Source organism: Triticum aestivum, chromosome 5B (genome assembly GCF_018294505.1).
Source record: "Triticum aestivum cultivar Chinese Spring chromosome 5B, IWGSC CS RefSeq v2.1, whole genome shotgun sequence".
Lineage (NCBI taxonomy): Eukaryota > Viridiplantae > Streptophyta > Magnoliopsida > Poales > Poaceae > Triticum > Triticum aestivum.
The window spans coordinates 714,276,690-714,288,991 of NC_057807.1; positions in this window are offsets into that span (position 1 = coordinate 714,276,690).

Sequence of the window (12,302 nt, forward strand, 5' to 3'; positions counted from 1 at the left end):
TTCATAGCCCTTGCTTAGATGAATTTGATGACTTTATGGCTAGGCAAGAAAGTTTTAATGCTTATGTTGGTAGAGAGTTAAAGAATAATGCTTTCGAGATAGGACGCGTGAGTGACAATATGGCTAGAGTTAAAGGTGAACTTAAACTCATTAGCAAATATGCGTCTATGGTTGCTACTCAAGCTGAGCAAGTACTTAAAGCTCAAAATGATTTGCTTGATGAATTAAATAATAAAAATGACTTTGCTGTTAGAGTGGCTACTAGAACTGGTAGAATGACTCAGGAACCTTTGTATCCTGAAGGCCACCCTAAGAGAATTGAACAAGATTCTCAGAATAATAATCTAGATGCTCCTAGTTCTTTTAAAAAGAGGAAGAAGAAAAATGATAGGACTTTGCAAACTTCTAGTGAACCTAATGAAGAAACACATGAGAATCCTAATAATACTTCTATCTCCGATGCTGAAACACAATCCGGAGATGAGCATGAACCTGATGATAATGCTAATAATGATGTTCATGTAGATGCTCAACCTAGCAAAAATATTGAAATAGAAATTGAACCGGCTATTGGTCTTGATAACCCACAATCAAGAAACCAACGTTATGATAAGAGAGATTTTGTTGCTAGGAAGCATGGTAAAGAAAGAGAACCATGGGTTCAAAGACCCATGCCCTTTACTCCTAAACCATCCAAGACAAAGGATGATGAGGACTTTGAGCGTGTTGCTGAAATGATTAGACCTATTTTCTTACGCATGCGCTTAAATGATATGCTTAAAACAAACCCTTATGCTAAATATATGAAAGATATCATCACTAATAAGAGGAAAATTCATGAAGCTGAGATTTCCACCATGCTTGCCAACTATACCTTTAAGGGTGGAATACCTAAGAAACTTGGTGGTCCCGGAATACCCACAATACCTTGCCTTATTAAAAGAAATTATGTTAGAACTGCTTTATGTGATTTAGGAGCCGGTGTTAGTGTTATGCCTCTTTCCTTGTACCGTAGAATTGAATTAAGTAAGTTGACACCCACTGAGATATCCTTGCAAATGGCTGATAAATCAACTGCTATACCTGTTGTTGTTGCGAATGTTACTATCTTAACAGACTTTGTCATTCTTGATATTCTTGAGGACGATAGCATGTCGATTATCCTTGGTAGACCCTTTTTAAATACTGCATGTGCTGTTATTGATTGCAACAAAGGCAATGTCACCTTTCATGTTAATGAAATGAGCATACGGTACATTTTCCGAGGAAACAACCTCAAGTTCACAACATAAATTCTATCGAGAAAATTCCATCAATCATTATTGGAGGTTTTGAATTTCCTCTCCCTACTGTCAAGAAAAAGTATGATATTCTTATTATTGGGTATTTTCATATCCCTGTTGAGGTAACCTAGTGTCACTTTGAAATTTCTCCGGTTCTATGTTATTCGGAATGAGTTTGTTAACAAGACTTGATCAACCTTGTTAGTGGATTCATTTTGATGATCATGAGATGGATGAAACTAGAAGGCACAACCTTCTATACTCTCTTTTTACTTTTTGTTAAATAAAGAAAAAACAGTATTATCTGTCTGTTTTCTGAATTATCCGTGCAATGAAAAATATCCCGAAAATAAAAGTGCTCCAAATGCCCTGCAAATTTAGTATGATTTTTTATGAATTATTTGAGGATTTTAGGCACTGAAAATACAACAGGGGGTTTGCCACCTGGCCACGAGAGTGGAGGGCGCGCCCACACCTCTTGGACGCGCCCCCTGTCTCGTGGGCCCCTGGTGGACCTGACAGAGTCCTGGATAAGGGGGTGTCCGAACAGCCGGACTATATTCATCGTTCGGACTATAGAAGCGTCAAGATACAAGACTCAAGACTTCGGCTCGTGTCCGGATGGGACTCTCCTTTGCGTGGAAGACAAGCTTGGCGATCCGGATATTATATTTCCTTCCTTGTAACCGACTCCATGTAAACCCTAACTCTCCGGTGTCTATATAAACCGGAGAGGATGGTCCTTAGAAGGCCGATCACAATTACAATCATACCATCATAGGCTAGATCTTAGGGTTTAGACTCTACGATCTCGTGGTAGATCTACTCGTGTATTCCACATATCTTCAATATTAATCAAGCAGGAAGTAGGGTTTTACCTCCATCGAGAGGGCCCAAACCTGGGTAAACATTGTGTCCCTTGCTTCCTGTTACCATCAGCCTAAGATGCGCAGATCGGGACGCCCTACCCGAGATCCGCTGGTTTTGACACCGACATTTGTGCTTTCATTGAGAGTTCCTCTGTGTCGCCGGTGCAAGGGCTCGATGGCTCGTCTCATTGTCAAGGATGATATCACTTCTGGGGGAGCGCTGGCTGTAGGCCAGACTCTCCGGCTTGGCGGCTTCATTATGACCGCCCCATCGGCTGTCGCACCGATGATGGCCTCTCGGGTCATCACGCATAACCTTTGCATTGGTTCGGAGCTTTTCGAACAGATGGATCCGATGGAGCTCTCCTCTCTTAACGAGCTCTTGGATCGCATCACCGCCTTGGGAGTCGCTACGGACTATGACCGGATCGGGCTTAAACCCGACCAGAGGGACATTAGATCCCCGCTGGCCACCCATGAGATAGCGGTAGTGGGGGAATCACACGTGGGTCGCCCCTCAACTTTGAGGATGAATTATGTTCGGATCACCGAATTCAGTGAGCCGAACACCCACCCAAAGGACTACATGACCCAGGTCCCGGACTTAGAATCGGGTGTTGGGCCAAAGGGATTAGGTAATACTCCAGATCCCGAACTGTCAGGCTCGGTACTTCCCGTGCCCCCGGGTGTCAGATCGGATCAAAATCCGTCTTCAGCCAATGACGCCCGCTCGGACTTAATCCGTCTCTCCCGTGTCCAGCAGGAGCCCCAGGAGACGGTACATCGTTACTGGGCCAGATTTCTCCTTGCTCTTAATAAGGTCAAGGACTGCCACGAGGAGGACGTAGTCTCTAATTTCTGCAGAAACTGCACGAACAAAGGACTCCTTAATGCTATAAGTTGCCGTGACATAGAGCACCTTACAGACTTGGCAACCATAGTACAAAAGTACTGTGCGATCGAAAGTGCCTGGAAAACCCAAACAGAATTTTGGGATAGTACGGCCCTCACCGGAACCTTTGTCCGAACTAAACGGCCGAACTCTCCTAAGTCGACCAACTCAATTCCCAAGAAACCAAAGCCCGCCCCAGGGCGTGGAACCGTATTGGAAGGATGGCTCAACGGGCCATGTAAGCTTCACAGCACGCCGGACACTACGCCGACCCATAGCCTTAGAGCATGTTGGATACTCCGGCAGGTTGCTAAGAGTGGCGAAGATATCCTCGAGAGCCATAAAGCAGAACCACATCCCGCCAAAGAACACAATACGGTGCTGGCAGTCTTCGAGACCTTCGCCTCAAACAATAGGCGCAAGCGAGCGCATCGAAGCTCCGTTGAAATTTGCCATGTGGCAAAAGTAAATCCATGGAACGACACTACTATAACCTTCAATGCCAGTGACGAACCCCAAGTCCAGTCTATCCGAGCACCGGCCGCTCTGGTCCTCAGCCCAATAGTGGATGGCTTTCGGCTCACTAAAGTACTCATGGACGGCGGAAGCGGATTGAACCTAATCTATGAAGAAACCCTCAAAAAGATGGAGATTGAAAAAAGCCGCATCGAACAAAGTGGCACGACCTTCAGGGGAATTATCCTTAGTCGGGAGGCTTGGTGTGCGGGAAAAATCACACTCAACGTGGTATTCGCCACCCCAGAGAATTACAGGTCCGAAGAAATCACATTCCAAGTGGCTCCTTTCAACAGTGGATACCACGCCCTTCTAGGGCGGGACGTGTTTGCGAGCTTTCAAGCCATACCCCATTACGGGTACATGAAGCTTAAAATGCACGGACCCAATGGAATCATCACTCTAGCTAGTGATCCGGACGTTGCACTTCGCGCCAAAAACAAAACCGCACCGCTGGCCTTGGAAGCATTATCCGAAACCCTAGCGGCAGAAGAATTAACCACGCTACGCGCCACTGTGGACAGGGACGACGTGATACTCGACAAGCGACCCAAGTCCACCTCATTCAAACCCGCACATGAGATAGTCAAATTCCAAGTTGTCACGACCGGTTTTTCAATAAAACATTTATTGAGAAACTGACCCTTATATAGACCAGTATAAGAAAAATCTCCTTACTGGTAGACAAATCCTTGATACAGAAATCCAGAAGTACTAACTATTATACAAGGTTGAGCTGAGGCTGCTCAACAATTTATTACAAGCACGCCAATATTATAAGGGCGGATATGACACAAGGGTGTGGTGGCATACTACTGACTTGTAATAAAAGTGGTGGTGGATATGTCACAGTGAAGTGGGTGACAAGACTCCTAAATCTTACAGCTCATCGAGCGCTGGAGTGTGGCTTGATGATTTTATTTGGGTAGCGGAAGCGTATATGATACAAGTGACCAATTCCAGGATAGCACGGGACTGACTGGGACTCCTTTAAGCGTCGGACTCGCTATCGTACTCTTCATCCATAAGATCGCCTTCGCCGATATTTGGCCAAATCAACAAGCCAGGTGAGTACTTTGAATGTACTCACAAGATAGTTTGGACATAAGATATAACAAATGCAAACATGATGCACATGAGCAGATTAGAAATGCACACTCAAATAATAAATTTGCACGACAGGTTAAATATAAGGGAAGTCAGGCGGTAGTCCTCTCGAAATCCCAATAAAATAACTGAAAACCGATCGGGTGTCTGAAGCGACGCCTCGAAAGGTAAAATTAAATTAACATGTCGTAGTCGGGCGTCTGAGCGACACCACATAAAGGGCTTATATTGAAATGTAAATGACAGTGCGTGCCACAGTCGGACGTCTACGCGACATGTCAGGAAGGGCTTATAATGAAAGTAAATAACAAGGGTGCCACAGTCGGACGTCTGGGCGACATCACATAAAGGGCTTATATCAAAAGTAAATAACAAGAGTGCCATAGTCGGATGTCTGAGCGACATCACATAAAGGGCTTATATTGAAAGTAAATAACAGGAGTGCCACAGTCGGACATCTGAGCGACATCTCATAAAGGGCTTATATTTCATCATCCGAACTCAAGTTGGTCATGAAATTAAGTCATTCCAAGAAAATACTCAGTAATAATAAACAGGTTAGTCCATCCACAGGAATAACATTCAGCCGGGTTTACCACTCATGTTTGTTCATCGGAGATTGTCACTGAAACTGACGCTCAGACTGACCTAGATAAGTTGATTATAGTCCTTGACCATAGATACGGTTACTCGAATGATTTTGACTCTACAGAGTTTGTACTATTTAACCACAGCCAACGGATTCCAGTAGTCACAATAGACTAGTTCCGTTTACGGTATTTCAGAGGAAACTCATCTAACCAGTACACACCCATTCAACATCCCAATGCCAGGAATCACCCTAGGCAACATTCAAGAAAAACTTTGAGACGGGGAGGCCACAACCTCGAGTAGCATGGGATCAAATTTATATCGCGCACTCTAAGGGGTGCCCCCCTCTCGGTCCCAACCGGAAACACCCATGCCCCCTGACCGGATGATTGGCTTTAATCCAGGGCCATGGAACCCTCATCACGGCCCCTCTATTTGGTGTGTACGAGGAAAGAGCTCTGCAACCTACTAAACCATATTCTTTGCAGAAAACATGTGGTGGCACACAAGAAAGAGACGGACGGTAACGTGGCTTGACCCATGTTAACATTGGAGTCGAACGGTTTGGCATAAGACTAGCATGCTTCAACAATACCATCTTACCATCTTTCATGTCACCACATGATCAGGTTATCTCCCATCAAATAACACATCGAGTTTCGAAGCTCACTTGTAGTTACTTTGCATGCAATGTAACACTTACCGATGCTTATATAAACATGTCATGAAATAACTACTCAAGCAAACATGCAAAACACTTATCATATCAAAGGTTCAAACATGCTTGCCTGATTCGGAGTAGTCGAACTCTAGCTCGGCGAAGTTCGCGGTTCCGTCACCTCCTCCGGTATCTACGGTATGAAGAAATCGCATACTAACGTAAATACCGTGTGGGCACTAGAAGTGTTCCAAATATTTTTCAAACAAATATTGTAAAAAACTAGACAGAAAAATAAAGATGACAGAAAAAGAATCAATTCAAAATCACCTTTTGTTTAAAAGTTATTAAGGTTTTGGTCCAGGGACTCATCTGTAATGAAACAGAAAGTTTCCAGGGGGTAGTTTATAAAAAAACAGAAAACGTTTCGATTAAAAACACGCCAACCCCAAAGGAAAACGTATTCTGCCCGAAGGCGTTTTCAGAAGACGGTTCGAAAAAGAGAAAAAGCTGACGAGGGGGTCCACCCGTCAGGTTTGAATTTCAAAACAGAGCCACCGGTGCCCGAGGGCCGCGGTGGTCGCCGGCGGCGATCCACGGCGGGGTAGGGGTAACGGAGGGTACCTACGGGTTCACTGGGTTCTTCCGCACCTGTGGGTGGTGGAGTTGGTCGTCGGCGAGCACCACGTCGACGGCAGCCTCTACTCCGGCGGACGACGGTTCGGGTGGTGATGGGTCTCGTCGAGGAGGGTTGCAAACTTCAAATTGGAGCTTGGGTTAGATGTGCGGGTGCACTAGAGGGTTGCTGACGCGGTTTGGGAGGCGGAGGTGCCCTCACCGGAGTGGATCGTGCCGGAGCCCGAAGCGGATCGGGGCAGCCGGAGTCAGGGAAGAAGGCCTCCCCGAGGTCTCCCTAGTAGCTAGGCGTGGCTCTGGTGAGGTGGAGGGATGATGCCGGGTCGAGATCAAGCTCGAGGCCCCCTTTTATAGCCGGCCCGAGGCGGTTGCCGCGATCGGGATTACTCCGGCAGTGATTACGACGAGGCAGTGGCTGAACGGGAGGTTTAGGGGTCGGGGCAGCTGCGGATAGGCTCACTGGTTCCATCCCGAAGCTAAGCTTGGCAAAACTTGGGCGCTACACCACGCTCTCGACGGAACGGCCTCACGAGGCTCGTCGGCGGCAGAGAGCGCGCTCTGCACTGCTCAGGCCACGGTGATGGTGCCGCAGCGTGCACAGGCAAGCAGACAGCCACGCGGATGCTTCGGGTGGCTTGGGCGGTGCTGGACGGCGCCGAAAGGTGGTGCTAGTCCCTGCTGGCCACCGCAGGTGCTTGTGCCACCGCAGAAGACGCCGATGATGAGGTGCCACGTCGCCACCGACACCTGCGCCCGTCCAAACGATCATGCGGCACACTGGATAAGAAGAAGGAGTAGTGTGCAATGATCCAAGGTGGGTACTGGTGAGATTGTCGACGGTTCTGACGAAAACAACACCGCCGACTGAAGCTGAACACTGAAACTGAACTTTTCTGAATCTTGCCAGAAAATAGTGCACGCCAGGTGTTTGATGAAATGTTTTTGGCATGTGGAAAAGCTCTTTGGAGTTGATCTTTGGTGAGGTGACCTCTCAATGCACCTGGGGGCTGCCTGATTTATCTCAGAATTTTTGGAGAAGAAAAATAATGTATTTCACCAAAAATGGTAAATCTGGTCCAAACTTGCAGCAAGCAAAATTTGAAAATTTTTAATTGTGGAAGAGTGGATCTTGATGGATCTAGGTTGAGAGTACTAAGGACTAGTCAGAGGAGTTTGTTTGGAACGAAAACTCAAAAGGGATCTAGTGGTTCCTTTGTAAATCACCTAGGTCCAAAAGAAATGACAGAAATTGTTTTGAGGATAAAATAAATGGAATAAAAATCAAAAATGGGTTGAACTTGCTGGGATTGGATATTTGACTTGACCCAAAGTGGAGGTAGGGGTTTTGGAAGAAAATTTCAACATGTGGCAAGGCAAAAGAGAAATCTTTAAAAGGTAAAAGAAATAAAAACCAAAAATCCATAGGATTTCTTTTTAATAGAAATAATTGCAAAACCCTCCAATATTATTTGTGTTGAGCCAACACAATTTTGAAAAACCCTTAAGACTAAAGATCATGGTTGAGAAGGATCCTAAAAAAATATTTGTCATGAAAGAAAGTTTGATTGGGAGAGTCCCAAAAAAAATCAAACAACCTCCTTTAAATCAAATAAGGATTTTAAATAAAAATCAAGTCCAAATTTTGGAGTCTTACAACACCTACCCCCTTAGGAAAAATCTCGTCCCCGAGATTTCAGCTGATCCTCAAATAGGTGTGGATATTCTGTGTGAAGAAAACCATCTCTTTCCCACGTTGCTTCATCCTCGGTGTGATTGCTCCACTGAACTTTGAAAAACTTAATTGTTTTCTGACGGGTCCTCCTTTCAGACTCCTCCAATATTTTTATTGGACGTTCCCTGTATGTGAGGTCTGGTTGCATGTCAATGTCCTCATGAGATACATGCTTCTCTGGGTTGCTTATACATTTCCTCAACTGTGAGACGTGGAACACGTTGTGGACGTCTGACAGTTCTTCGGGTAGGTCTAGCTGGTAGGCTACTGTGCCTCTTCGCGCACTACACAGAAGGGTCCGATAAATCTTGGTGCTAGCTTTCCTTTAACTTTGAACCGTTGCAGGCCCCTCATAGGGGATACTCGTAGGTACACATATTCACCGGGTTCAAAGCTTACTCCCCGATGTTTTCAATCGTAATAACTCTTCTGTCGGCTTTGAGCTGTCTTGAGTTGGTCCCTGATTAGCCTAACTTTCTCCTCAGCTTCCTTGAGCATGTCTGGGCCGAAGATACAGCTGTCTCCTGTTTCTAACCAATTTAATGGGGTACGACATCTCCGCCCGTACAAGGCTTCAAAAGGTGCCATTTGTAGGCTGGCTTGGTAACTGTTGTTGTAGGCAAACTCGGCATATGGCAAGCTTTCCTCCCAACTGGTTCCATAGGTGAGAACACATGCTCTCAGCATGTCCTCTAGAATTTGGTTCACGCGTTCAGTTTGCCCATCAGTCTGGGGGTGGTATGTTGTACTGAATGCCAGTTGAGTTCCCAGAGCTTGTTGTAACTGATCCCAAAATCTAGAGACGAACTGAGTGCCTCGGTCGGATATTATCATCTTTGGAATTCCATGCAGACAAACTATACGGGAGAGATAAATCTTGGCAAGCTTTTGAGTGGTGTGGGTTGTCTTTACTGGGATGAAATGTGCTACCTTAGTCAATCTATCTGTGATGACCCATATGGCATCATTTCCGTATCGTGACCGAGGTAGTCCGACAATAAAATCCATTCCAATTTTGTCCCATTTCCACTCAGGTATCTTGTTTGGCTGTAATAGTCCTGCTGGTTTTTGGTGCTCGGCTTTAATGCGCTGACATGAATCACAACATGCAATGAATGTGGCTATATCCCTTTTCATACCGTGCCACCAAATTTTTTCCTGAATGTCCTTGTACATTTTGGTCCCTCCAGGATGGATTGAATATGGAGCGGTGTGGCCTTTGGCTAGAATTTTCTGTTTGAGGTCTTCTATATTTGGTACACAAAGTCTGTCTCTGTACCATAATATTCCCTTATCGTCTATGACAAATTCCGAGGCCTTGCCCAAACTCACTTTTCTTTTTATGCCTTCGATGCTAGGGTGTCCATGCTGAGCATCCTTAATCTGTTCTATTAGGGTAGGCTGTATTTCCAAATTCGACACATTGCCTTCAGTGACCATTACCAAGTTGAGTTTAGCGAACTCCTGCTGAAATTCAGGTCTCAAGTTTGGTAGACTGTCGTTGCCCGAGCTGGGGTTCTGACTAAGAGCATATGCCACTACATTCGCCTTTCCTGGATGGTAGTGAATGCCAACATCATAATCTTTTACTAATTCCAACCAGCGCCTTTGTCGTAATTGAGCTCTGGTTGTGTGAAAATATATTTGAGGCTTTTATGGTCCGTATATATTTCACAACGATTTCCAAGCAGAAAGTGCCTCCATTCCTTGAGTGCATGAATTACTGCTGCCAATTCTAAGTCATGAGTAGGATAATTTTCTTCATGCTTTCGTAGTTGCCTAGAAGCATATGCGACTACTTTGCCTTCTTGCATGAATACGCACCCGAGGCCCTTCTGGCATGCGTCACAATACACTTCAAAACTTTTGTGTATGTCTGGCACAACCAATACTGGTGCTGTTGTTAATTTCCTTTTGAGTTCTTGGAAGCTTTTCTCGCAAGCTTCAGTCCATACAAATTTCTTATCCTTCTTGAGTAGCTGGGTCATTGGTTTTGCTATGGTGGAGAACCCTTCAATAAATCTTTGGTAATATCCTGCCATTCCCAAGAAACTTCGTACATCTGTTACGCTGGCGGGTGGTTTCCAACCAAGTACGACCTTGGCCTTTTCTAGGTCTACGGCAACACCTTCTTGGGTCAATACATGGCCTAGAAAACCAACCTGTCTTAATCAAAATTCACATTTGCTGAATTTGGCATATAGTTGATGTTTCCTTAATTCTCCCAGTACAATCCTGAGATATTCAACATGCTCTTCTGGTGTCTTGGAGTATACCAGAATATCATCAATGAACACCACAACAAATTTGTCCATAAATTTCATAAACACTTTGTTCATGAGGTGGACAAAATATGCGGGGGCATTCGTCAGTCCAAACGGCATTACTATAAAGTCATACAGTCCGTATCTGGAGGTGAATGCTATCTTGGGGATATCTTCTGTCCGTATTTTTAATTGATGATACCCCGACCTTAAATCAATTTTTGAGAAAACCTTAGCTTGCGCGAGCTGGTCAAATAAATCATTTATCCGAGGCATCGGATATTTATTTTTGATGGTAACCATGTTGAGTGCTCGATAGTCGATACATAATCTCAGTGTCCCATCCTTCTTCTTGGCAAATAAAACTGGTGACCCCCAAGGTGAGGAGCTAGCTCGAATAAATCCTTTGTCCAGTAATTCTTTTATTTGCTTCTTTAATTCTACCAATTCAGAGGGTGCCATTCTATAGGGTTTCTTATAAATGGGGGTGGTTCCGGGTGCTAGCTCAATGATGAATTCTATTTCCCGGTCTGGTGGCATGCCTGGTAGTTCTTCGGGAAATACGTCAGGGAACTCACATACCACTGGAACTTTGATTAACTCTGAAACGTCCACCTTGTTCAACCTTGGTTGCCGTGACCTCGGTCTTTCTTGAGCTGCAATTTTTATCGTCTTCCCGTGATGATGGTAAGAATTATAGTCCGATTGAAGTAGTCGATAAATCCCTTGTTGGTGGTTAACCAGTCCATTCCTAGGATAACATCCAGTCCCTTATTTTCCAATACAATGAGGTTTGCCTGGAACTTTAATCCTTCAAACTCAATAACCACACCTTGGCAGTAACTTTGAGTGATTTGCTTAATCCCGGGGAACTTGATGATCATGGATTTTTCCAAGGGAAGCATTGAAAAATCATGTTGCAAAGCAAATTTCTTTGAAATGAATGAGTGAGAAGCTCCAGAATCAAACAAACCTATGGCAGGTATTGTGTTGACAGGGAACGTACCGAGTACGATATCCGGGGCATTCTGTGCTTCCTCCTTGATCACATGGTTCAGGTGACCCTTCCTGTGATTATTATTGGGGTTGAAGTTGTTTCGCTTGGGCGTTGAATTATTGCCACCGTTGTTCGGCTTGGGGGCCGAGTTTCTTGGCTTTGGACACTGTTTGGCATAGTGTCCTTCTTCTCCACAAGCGTAGCAAGTAACACCTGGGCGGTATGTAAAATCCTTGTCCCTTGCATGAAATTTTTTGTTTGGGCGTGGAACATTGGTTGTGGACTTGTTTGCCCCATTCTTCTGAAAATTAGTCTTGTTCCGGTTGTTGCGAGCATGAGTAGTCTGGTCTCTTTTGCGCTTGCGAAAATCTTCCAAGCTACGGCGCTCATTTTCCAATGTAATGGCTTTGTCCACAAGTGTCTTGAAATCTGGAAAGGTGTGTACGACCAGCTGGCATTTAAGTGCTGGTGCCAGACCGTCTAGGAATTTTTCCATCTTTTTATTTTGAGTCATATGCTCTTCGTTGGCATAACGAGATAATTGAGTAAACTGACTGTTGTTCTCAGTCACTGTCATGCTTCTCTGCTTGAGGTCATCAAACTCCCTTTTCTTGATCTTCATAATGCTTTTGGGAATGTGCGCCCCATGAAAACCTTCTTTAAATTCTTCCCAGGTGATGTCATTTTCATTGGGGTGCATGTGTAGGAAATTTTCCCACCATGATGCAACTGCTCCAGTGAGATAGTGAGGTGCATA